Source organism: Accipiter gentilis, chromosome 15 (genome assembly GCF_929443795.1).
Source record: "Accipiter gentilis chromosome 15, bAccGen1.1, whole genome shotgun sequence".
Classification (NCBI taxonomy): domain Eukaryota; kingdom Metazoa; phylum Chordata; class Aves; order Accipitriformes; family Accipitridae; genus Astur; species Astur gentilis.
In genome coordinates this window covers 14,164,363-14,175,927 of record NC_064894.1, presented here as the reverse complement: position 1 = coordinate 14,175,927, position 11,565 = coordinate 14,164,363, and positions in this window count along the sequence as shown.

The following is an 11,565-nucleotide window of genomic DNA, read 5'->3' as shown; positions in this document are numbered from 1 at the left end:
TGACTGGGAGATACTTCTGGTCTGGTCTGACTCTTGGCAACTTTTTACCTGCATATGGTATGTTTAGCAAATAAAGACTGTCTGCCAGTATTCCTGGAGAGTTTGAAGTGAGCCTGAGGCTTTTGTGTTTGGACACAGATCGTATATAGGTCTTTAGGATGGGTTAAGTTGTCTCCAGGCAACCTGCTGAAATCGATAGAGACAATCGGGAACTCATTATATGGGTCCACTACTACTACTACTACTACTACAAATAATAATAATAATAGGAAATACCTTGCAAACCAGATTCCCTTCCTCTCCTTCTCCCCCCAATCTTCATTCATTCAGTTTGTAATCTCAAAATCTACCATCAAGATGTTATCCAACCTGCTCTCACTTTTTTATTCATATTTTATTATCCTGGGCCTCACCTTGTTCTTAAAAGACCAGTAATGTTAACCAAAACCCAAGCGATAAAAAAGCATTCACTCTTCAATGTAAATGTTATTCTGCTAACTTTATACATATATCCATATTTCTGGATGTTTCCTTAGGAAAGGCACAGTGCTCCTTGTTCAACAAAGTAGGGAAGTCATAACATTCTCCAATAAACCTGAAAGCATTGATGTCATATTTCAAAGTGCTTTGCAGAAATTGAACATACATGATTATTTAACCATGACTGAAAAGTAGATACGTATGTGGTAGAAGTAACCGTTTGTTGTAGGTTGGTAATGGTGGAGAATAAAGTATAATGTATGCTTCCGCTAAATTTTCAGATGAGTGGATTTACATTTGCCTCTAATGGTTTTTTCTTTTTCTTTTTTTTAAGATTTTTTTTAATATGCAATACTGCTTTTGTAATGAGATTCAAAAATAGAAAAGATGTTAATGACCTTGGAACATTAGGAACCAGTTCAAAACCTACTGACTTCAGTTAGATTTGGACCAGAGCTGCCAATGAAACAATGGGAAAAGACTGATGAATAAAGCTCTGAGTGGGGTGAGGAAATTCTGTTTTGACAATGAAAGATATTTTTCATGCCAAGATCTCTCACTTTTTTCCACATATATATTTGCAACCAGAAGCAGAATAAAAGACGTTGATATGCAATGCCAAGTATTGTCCATCTATCAAACAGCATTGAAATGCAGGAATTCTAACAATGCTTTTACAGATGAAAGCCTAGGAACAGTATACTACAACACAGAAATGTTGATCTGAAGCTGTTTTCAAGATACCAACCTATGGGTTTGTTATAGAATCAGGCCCACAGGGGAAATAAGGAAGACTTGAAAAATAGATTACAAGTATTACTACTATTCTACAAAAAAAAGATAAACAAAGTAATATTTTATAACTGTCTTCATGCCCTATCTTTGAACAACCACAGTACACATATACCCAGCATATAGCTGGCTATGTTGTTACATTATTGTGTGATGCTTTACTTCTAGGAATAGCAAGCTGGAATGTCAGAAACTAGAATTTTCAATGCAGTCACATTAACAGCAGAGTTACTCTTTCTCATTAACAATATGTGTTCAGAGGAGTAGATAATTTAACAAATCAAAGACCTGTGCAGGAAATGTTAGCACATTTAGCGATATTTGAACCACAAAAAGATGAATTGTGTGACACACTATTTTCTGAGATCAAGACCTAGTAAGTCCTAATTTGATGAGCAGTTTGCAGGAAAAAGAATTTTTAAAAGCCTACCTAGTAGCTAATTAAAATCTCTTTTACAAAAGCAGTACAGTGAACTGACAGCACACTTTGATTTTCTTCTGTAAGTGAGAGCAGTTCTTGTGTGAATTGTTTGTATTTTTCATTATCTAAATAAAGACATATAAACAAAAAGTTTTGGAAAAAAAAAAGTTGTGAATTTTTAGTATATGTGTATATTTGGATTGTTATCAGCAAACTGTATTTCTTCCTAATTTGATATGTCGGTGGCTTATGTGGTTATAAAGCCAAACAGGTTGTCACAAATATCTATCATCACAGAAAGCATAACGCTTTCAAGAAGTCTTCATTGCCTCCCCAGATTTAAATAGATCTTAAAAGAATGAATCAGTCTTCTCATCGGTAAATTATTGTATTTGTTAACGCAATGACCACGAAACCAATGCATTACAAGTTATGAATGTGAAAATTAAATGCTCCTGCCCAAGAAGTTGAATGATTAATATTAAAGTATTTCTATGATGCAATACCATTTCCAGAAGGCCATAGTTCCACAGAAAACAAAAAAACAACAAAAAAAGAAAAAAAAAAAGGAAATCTTATTTCCATAAGTGTAATATAAAAAAGCAGAACTAGTTTTTGCTGTCTTCACATTCATTTGGTAAAACCTGAATTTGTCAGAGATACCACTAATTTTAATGGGATCTCTGATGGAGAAGAAGTCTTCTCAATGAGAATCAAAATCATCAAATTTTTTAGATATTCTCCTTTTTTTTCCTTTAAATAAACAGATAATGGTGAATGCTATTTAGCTAATTAGATTTCTTTATCATTTGTTTGGTGTTTTATTGTTCCACAAACTTTGTGTATGAGGTTTATTTGTTATGAATACCAGAGGGCCTTGTGCAGATTCAAGTGGGGTTGGCCGTATGCACAGAAGCGCAAGTGTTTGCATAAGGGCTGGGCCAGCTTACATCCCACTAACGTTTTGAATCAGGATATGTGAGAACATTGCATTTTTCGTTTTCTACTAAGATATTAAGACAATGTTTCCTTATTCAGCAACACCGAAATTGAATGTCATGTTATACTCATGATATTATTGGACATCAAGTGTTCTGGTAAACAGCTGGCATAATCCTGGATTGCACATCTGGTAGGTGTGGATAGAATTCATTAGAGTAAGTCTTCCATAAATAATGTGCCAAAGCTTTGATATAACAAGTGCTTATGCCTGATGGCAGCCATTTACTGTTTGCCAGTTCAAATGTGCTTCCAGTGTTGGAATGCATCCACACTGGCACTTGAAATATTGAGAATGAGCTCACTACATTTTGGAGGTGAAAGTTGAAGTAAGGGAGCCATATACTCAGCTGCTATGAACTGCAGCAGCTCCAGGGAAGTGAGCAGAAGCACCTCACTTTGTAGCTGAATTTTTGGCCTGTATACTTCCACTTGTAGCCAGCTTAGTACTATTTTAGGGCAATTAATCATGGGGCATATCATTCTAGAGAAGTGACCTTGAATAGAGACGTCCCCTTCGAGAAAAGCCTAAAACAACAAGAGAGGACGGACTTATGTGTTATCATAGAGCAATAGAAGATAGATCTGGAAAGAACCTTGAGGAGTCACCTACGCTATCTTTCTGCTCCAAATGTATTTACCCCATTCCCGATGGATGCTTGACTAATCTGTTCATTAATCATTTATCATTAATCCCGGCCCAACATCATCAGCAGAAAGTCGTATACATAGCTCCCCCGTGTCCCTTACCCCAGATGCAGGGAAACGTCTGACATTTTTTTTCTCTTGATAGGACATGTAAGCAAATGATTATCATCCTTGCTGTTTGCAGATACAACAGAAGTGTTCAGCTGAAGTGCTGACAAGGGGTTGGAATATTTAAATCTGACCATGAGGCTAGTGAAAGAGGGCCGCAGAATAACAATTCAGGTATTTTTATTAGTGATACTGAAGACAGCCTCATCTAAAAACTGATCAAAAGGAAACATCAATCCTTCCAGACATTTCATGATAATGTATTCTTATTTGTATTTTATTTTAAACATGCTGCCTTCTCTGTAAAAAAATCTGTTCTTTTATGCTGCCACTTATATAAAAATTGGTTTCCAAGTACTATTAAATCTCTCTTATATGTGCCCTGGCAATAACAAAAGGCTTATAGAATTCAGTACTCGGCTCTCAGTATGGGTACATTGAAGAAAAAGAAGCTGAACAGAAATGCATAACAGATACAGAAAAGGCACTTACTTAATATCCCTGGCTAATATTTTCAGAGGCACATAGGTTGTTTAGTAACATAAACCAAGAATTTTAGGCTCATAGGTGATTTGGGCACTTTCAAAAAATTAATTTCACAGAAAAATCTTGAGAGAATAATTTTGCCCCTTAAATGAAATATACTTAAATTAGATTTTAGATGAATTATAATCAATAATCAAGGCCTTACCCAACTGATTGCTCTTCCTAAATAGAGTGCACATTATCTATTCCTCTGTAGAGTAATTTCTTTTTATGCCTTTATACCCTATTGAGCCACAGCTGATCAGAACATCTTTACCTGTGTAAGTGAACTGTAAAGCATTAAAATGTCACCCTTCATTACACCTTAAAAATAGACACAAGTAGCTCAATTTTTTTCTTGTTGTTGTCATATTTTTATTGTTGTTGATAAGGCTTGCGTATACATTTTACTCTTAAATTTCTCACTTTCATACCACAATCTTTATCAGAATGACCTGGGACCAGAACTGATGTAAAAGGCACACATTCATTTAGCAAGATGAGAGCAGCAAAAAGCATGTTCACAAACATAGACCGATTTTTATTCATTGACAATAATTCCTTCTTATAAAAATTGGGAAGAATGATGAATCCAATGCTCCACGAATTTTATTGTGACATCAGAAAATTAATAGAGGAGCACAGGAAAAATACCTGGCCTAGAAAATAGGTGAAAGTCAGAGCCATGTGAGATAGTAGGCGTCTAATAAGAGTTATCTATAACCCAAAGTTGAGAGAAAATGGGCAATATTTATCTCTTGACTCGTGTCATCAGTTATTAACTGTCTTTAAGAGCATTTGGATTTCTTGTCATGGTGACAAGCTCCATGTTATTATCTCTTCTGCTGACTGTATAGGAGAACAATAGAGAGGAGAGAAAAAGGTAAGGTGTTTTTGAATTAGCAGTGCTAACTTCTCAGACTCCCTCCACTAAAAACTCAGGGGAAAAGGAGCCACTGTTCTGGTGTTGACAGTAATAGTGGTTTCAGTCTCAGAGAGGCAGTGTGGAATTACAGGGTTACATTTGTGCTTGCCATCATATCACTACTCTCTAGTTCCTTTTAATTCAACAAATGTTCTCATTTACAGTTAGTCATAGTTTCCCTCTAATAGATTATTGTCATTTAATACTACATGGTTCAGAAATAAGAAAGATGCTGCAGAACTGCTGCTTAAGATTATTAAAAGCATTTGACATCAGTCTGAAGATACTGCCTATGATATCAATAGCACAACTTCAACAGTTTTCAAATGACCCACGGTTAGGTCAATGCCATAATGTACTTTAGAAAATCCCAGCCATCATGCTTTGTCTTCAGCTTTTTGAATCCTCTGCACAGTGGCTATGCTTATAAACACAGCAGAGGTTTAGCAAACCTAATGAGGTGGCAAGTCAGCTGTAGCTCAAACTGTGATCTGATGTTGAATGTACATCTACACTGGAAGACTAATGCAATAATGAGGAGAGCAAACATGTAGCATTTCACAAAATAAAAAAAACCAAACACCCAACATGGCTTGCATTATGACTGTCTTTATTGTTACGGACAATAATTGTATGTAGGTTGCAGATAGAAAGACATTACATGTCCGCAGAGTTGCAGGATTTTCCGAATGTGTTTTTGGTGTGCGGAAATCAAAACTCAGTTTTGTTCTATTACAACTACAGAAATAAAGTGCACATATATTTAAAAAAAAAAAAAGTTCCTCTAGTTCAAGAAGATGCTTGTAATAAAATAAAAAATAGAACAGCTTGTAGGTGCATATCGTGATTTTTTTTTTTTCTTGAACACATATGTAAGAGAATAAGAGATTAATAAAAATTAGGCCAGAGGGAACATCGGATCATCTAGCCTTACTCAATTATTATAGGACATTAAATTTCACCCTTTCCCCCTGTATTGAAGCCAACAGTCCTTGTTTGACTAAAACATGCCTTGTATTTAGTAAAAGCATCGCTTCCAAAAAGGCATCCTCTCTTGATTTGAAGCTGTTGAGAGAAAGAGAATTAATTTCTCTGCTGGGTTGTTCCGTTCATTAATCATGGCCACTTGTTTTTAAAAAATGCTTTATTCCTAATTTGAATTTTTCTGGCTTCTTCTTGCAGCCATAAATCTCATTATGGCTTTCTTTAGTAGATTTTAAAATCCTCAGTGCTCTATATTTTCCATTTTTGATAATATCTGTAAGTCAAAAAAACCATTAAAAAAAAAAAGTCAACATATGAAACCCTATATGGCTCTCACTGTAAGACATTTTCCCTAGAATGCAAATAATTTCTATGGATTTAGCTGCCTCATCTCCAACTCTTAACCTCCTTTCAAAGTTGTGAATACTGGAATTGCACACAGTTTTCTAATATCAGCCTTACCAATGCTGTATGTGGCTATAAACCCTTAGAGAGCTGCATTTTCTATTTCCTTTCTTTTTTTATATCAGTACAAAAACCCCCAAACCAAAAAACTAAAAAACATTAGTCCATTCACCAGTTTAGTGTTTAGGCATAAAGCAACATAAAAATCAAACCCCTAAGAAACAATCCTAAGCAGACAGGTGAAAAACACCAGAATAGTCACAAAAGTCTGCCTTATTAGTTGCCAGAAATCTGTTTAGAAGCATAGGTTAATTCCTGTAGATTCTGTGAGCAAGTCCTTTAAGGAGAAGGACTCATGACTACGTGGCTGCCACAGCTGCATTGTTCTGATATGCCTGCCCTGAGTTTGCATTAGCTTCCAGAGGAACGCACAGAGAGAAATTATTCGGGTTAAGTTTCCGACTTTTCTCTAATATGTAGCTTCCTTGTCAGGCAGGTGGGGCTAAATGCTGAAAGCTGCCTGAAAGGACAACTTTAGGGAATTAGCAGTAGGCTCTGTTTTTAAAAATTATTTGTTTCTTCTCGGCTCTGGTATTGCTGCAAATAAGGTAGATAGCTCCACCTCTGTAGCACTAGTTTGGCCTTCTACCAGCCTCGACCAGATTTTATCAGGTGACAAAGACAGAAGCTCTTTGTCTTGTTTTAAAATTCTATGACTGAGTCCATTTAATTAAATGGAGGGAAAAAAAGCAACACCTCAACCTCCTCTCTCCCTCTCAAGTCCTGTTACAAGTCACATTTCCACAGTGAGGCACTAATGACATCATTCACAGCCATGAGCCGGCTGCAATAAAACAGACACATAATTTTGGCATGGCAAGGTGTAGCATCTCTCTTCTTATTAACATCAGCTCTGTTTCTTGTTTCATCACAGGAAAAAAATCTCCCTTGTCAAAGAACTGCTGTAAGACTTGCAAATAAATGACTTCAAACTGAGAGAAGCTTAGCACAGCTATTAGTGGAAGGCTCCCTTTTGCCTCACTTGGTAAACCTGCTTTCTCTACACCCCCAGGGTTCTGGTTCAAGGACTGGCTGAGTGCACACACAGCAAGTTCAGTTACCAGATTTAATCTGTCAGATGCAAACAGCTGCCATATCCATCTGTGGGACATGCTGAAAGGGTGAAGAGATCAAAACCTGAGATTGCCTGTGATTTTCCAGGATTAACAGTCCCTGAAGCACCAGAAATCTAAATGAACAAATCCAAGTAAGCACAGGGTGAATCCAGGTAATTTGGCAGGTCTGAGACAGGTGTATGGCAGGAAATATTGCAGGGCAGGAATAACATTTATGCTTTTCTTTCAAAAGAGATTGTGAACAATGTTCATTTTCCCATTGTGCTTTCTGTTCACCTTTAGCAACTGGCCGGGCAGTTGTCTCGGTGTTGCTGCTGTTGTGCTGCGCCGTCCGCAGGAATGCTCCTTGGCAGCATTCCTTTGACCATCTCTGACATTTTTGTCATAAAGAATACCCAATCCCTCCCTTTTGTTGCTAAGCTAATTCATGCAGCATGGTTAAGACTGAGTTTTATCCTCTGCCTCATTTCCCTCATATCTGACTGCTGAGCTTCCAGCCTGTCTCGTCAATATCTCAACTTGACTGCATGACTGAGTTGCTACCTTACAATTTTTACTGTGGGGAAGAAGGTGTACGTTGACATTCATTCCGAATTTGCATTCAGATTCACAAATGTTTGTTTAATTTTCATGACTTCAGATATGGCTGATTTAGTGCAGAATGTTTTAAAAGGTGAGTCATAGAGGATATTTTTTTAATTTATTTTTAGTTATTGAAGACCTCAAGTCTGCAATGAAGTAATAATATGCATATAGAGAGAGTTCCCAATAACTAAAGAGACAATCCTAGTTAAATTTATGTTTGGAGAGAAGGATCAACACAGAGTGTTTGTATAGCTGAGTTGCAGCTTCTCTGCAACTACTGAAGACATTTCAAACACTGTCCGTGCAAAAAGGGGAAAGAAAAAACCCCATGTAACCTGTCTTGTTTGAGATAATTGCCGTATATGCTCATGCAAAGGAAAAAATAAATGGGAAGAATTATAGAGATCACATTTTGAAAAGGAACCTTTCTTTAATAGGCACATGCAAGACATTAGACATCAAACTATGAATACAACCTTAATCATATCGGTCTTTGCAAACGCGTGAAACATGCTTGAATTTAACTGCAGGACAACAAGCAAAGAATAAAAGAAAAAAGCCTCTAAGCAAGGTCAAATGCTTCAACTGAGAAACTTCTGATAAATCAAAGCCGTAATGTTTAAATCTTCAAGTATGCTCTGTTAGTTATTTGCAATCTTAATCAGTCTTTCTTTTAAAATACTTTTGAAAGTTTTGAACAATGACACAAAATTAGGCCTGCGATGAGCAGTTCCCCAGAGTTTTGAGTTTTGTTCAGAAAGTCCTTCAAAACTTGCAGTCTAATTAGAGCTCCTAAGGAAGCAGCATTCTTCTGTGGATAGTAATTGGAATATCAGTCACAAAAGCAAGGGTAATATGTTATAAGCATAATCAAGTTAGCTTTAAACAGGGTAGCACAGGCACCTCTAATAGTTTAACCACAGCAATAAAGAAGCTATTGTGAGCTTACAGCTATGATTTATTGGCAGTTTTGAAGCCCACACTCATCTTGTCTTGATGTGGTTTCTAATGCTTCAACCGGTTTTAAACTAGTCAGTGATTATGGACTTGATCCTACTGTGGCTAACACTTCAGACTTAGTCTTGAATTGCTCTCTTAGGTCTACTGTTTGGACTTGAGAAATAATTGCTTTTCTCCATGCCTCAGTTTTGCCATTTGTAGACTAAGAATAATAATAGACCTTCTAAAATTGCTCTAAAGGCTATGGATATAAACTATGATAGAATATTCTCAGAACGACTGAGAGGAAAGTAAGATTTTGCAGTATGAGGAGCAAACACAAGTGGGTCTGGCCTATGTTCTGTGCATAAATTTCAACCAGTCACTGGTTAGTATCCTATCTACTCTGCCTTCTTGCTTTAATTAGGCCTTGTTGAGAATAATGTAAAGTGCTCTGCAAGCATTCAAGGCATTTGAACCAGTTTAATTTCTCCAGTGTATAGCAAGCTCCTGATGCATAAAGCAATCCCATCTAAGCCAAAAGATATTAACTATGATTATGAAAAACCTGTATGACTAAAATTAGTTCTGAATCAGTCCTGTAAAAACACGTGTTAACAAAACATTAGGTCATACCTACCCTGTGCCTTGTGTACATATATATATGTTACAGATTTGAAAAGGAGTCACAAAACACAAATACAGCACCTGTCAAGCAAGAATCTTAACCATTTTCATTGGCTTGATGTCCAAGATTTCCTTCTCTTCTCTCATCTACCCTCAACCTACACAAACAAAAGGACAGACTAATATTTATGTTCCTCAGCCGCTCAAACAGACCAAACAAAACCCCTCAACCACCCCTGTGCAGACATTTTATAGAGCACAGCAGATGTCCAGAACAGCTGACAAGACAGGAAAATGTTAACACTAACACTGTAACAAGCCGAGTAGAATTTTGCTGGTCACAGGCTGCTCAGCAAGCAAGTTCAAGGAGTTAACAGCAAAACTGCTGCATATATTTAAACTTTGTGCTGTGGGTCATGTAAACATTCCTTTCATGGAAACTGTGCTGGGAATGAAGAAACTCTCTGACCCTCCTGTGTCTTCCCTATAAGGTTTATCATAATGCTGTGACATAACTACATACTGTATCTGTCAAAAAGATGGCATCTTGCTGTTTAAGAAAACCAAGCTCGTGTTTATCAGTGGAATCTGGAGAAAAGCAATAATGCAGGCCTGTGCCATTGGAAACATTTCTGTTGATCTTGACATTTTTTAAAGCAAATTGGCATTTGAAAGTGAATGTAAACTATAGGACTGTAACAGTTCTTTTCTAATAGTAATAAAAGCAGGTATGGAATTGAAGAGGCATACATGGTCTTGAGGAGTTTAAATTGCAATTAAACTTCTCAGATGGAGTACTAGCGCTTCTGCAGAGAATCAGGAAAAGAAATGGTAACATTTAATTGTATGTATCATTTCTTTGCCTTTTTCTTGTTTTTCAGAGGCAGGCAGGGAAGTTGGCGATTATGCTACAGCATTCTAGTCATTTCACTGCAGTCCTAAAGCAATATGTCATTGTCAGACACTTTATCTGTCACTTGCACTCTTGCCCGCAGACAGCAGTAGCCTTCTGGGAGATTTCATGGTGACTTTTTTTTTTTTTTTTTCCAGTCTCCAGCAGGTGTGAAGTCACCACAACTCTATTAGCTCCACTGTGGCAATGAAAGCACATTATTATAATAGAATTGGATGTCTACTCATTACTAGGGAAGCGACTTGCTCCAGGACTTGCCCTTTTTCTATGTAAGGCCACACTTTCCTGCCAGCTCTTTTTCAGAAGAGGCCTCAAAAATGAAGACATCAAACACTCAGCTGGAATCCAACTGCATTCCACCCTGGCATCCTCACAGACTGGACCTGAAAAGCCCGTCTTCTCTTATTTCAGTCTTGACAAAAGCAGGACAATGGGTGGCTATTGGTAAAGTCTTTTTTTTGCAGTTAAGAGCCATAAGCATTATCCCAGGAATCTCCATTCACATGAAGATAATGCACAGTCACTCTCTTCTTGTTTAGACTACAGCTCAGCCTATCTCAGACCACATCTTATTTTCTTTCTTGCTTTTTAATCCTTGGCTTTTCCTACTGAGCTATCCAACAACTGAACAAACTAAATAGGAAAATAATTGTGGTAAGTCTAAATGCATCGAAGCCTTAGACAAAGATGCCTTGCCTTTTCCCCCTCAGCTCCTAAGCTATATTGGTGGGAAGGAACTTCCAAACAGACATGTTTAAGACCACTGAATGAGCTTCTGGAGCCTGGAAGGGGTCAATGTATTCTGTGGAGAATCATCTATCCTTCAGAGGTAAATGGAGTCGATCACAAATCTTCTTAGCACTCAGCTTCTTAATGGGCTTTTTGCACACTAGTCTGCATTTACGCATGAGGTTATTACTATAAAAACAATCCTTGTGTGTTGTTAAGAGTTTCAGCTCCTCGTGTTTGGTTTTTTTTTTTTGTTGTTGTTTGTTTTTAATAAGGGTGAAGAATATGTTAGGAGGTTCAGAAGCAAACTTTTCTGTTCCTAAGGGTCTCTCTAAAAGGGTGACAGAGA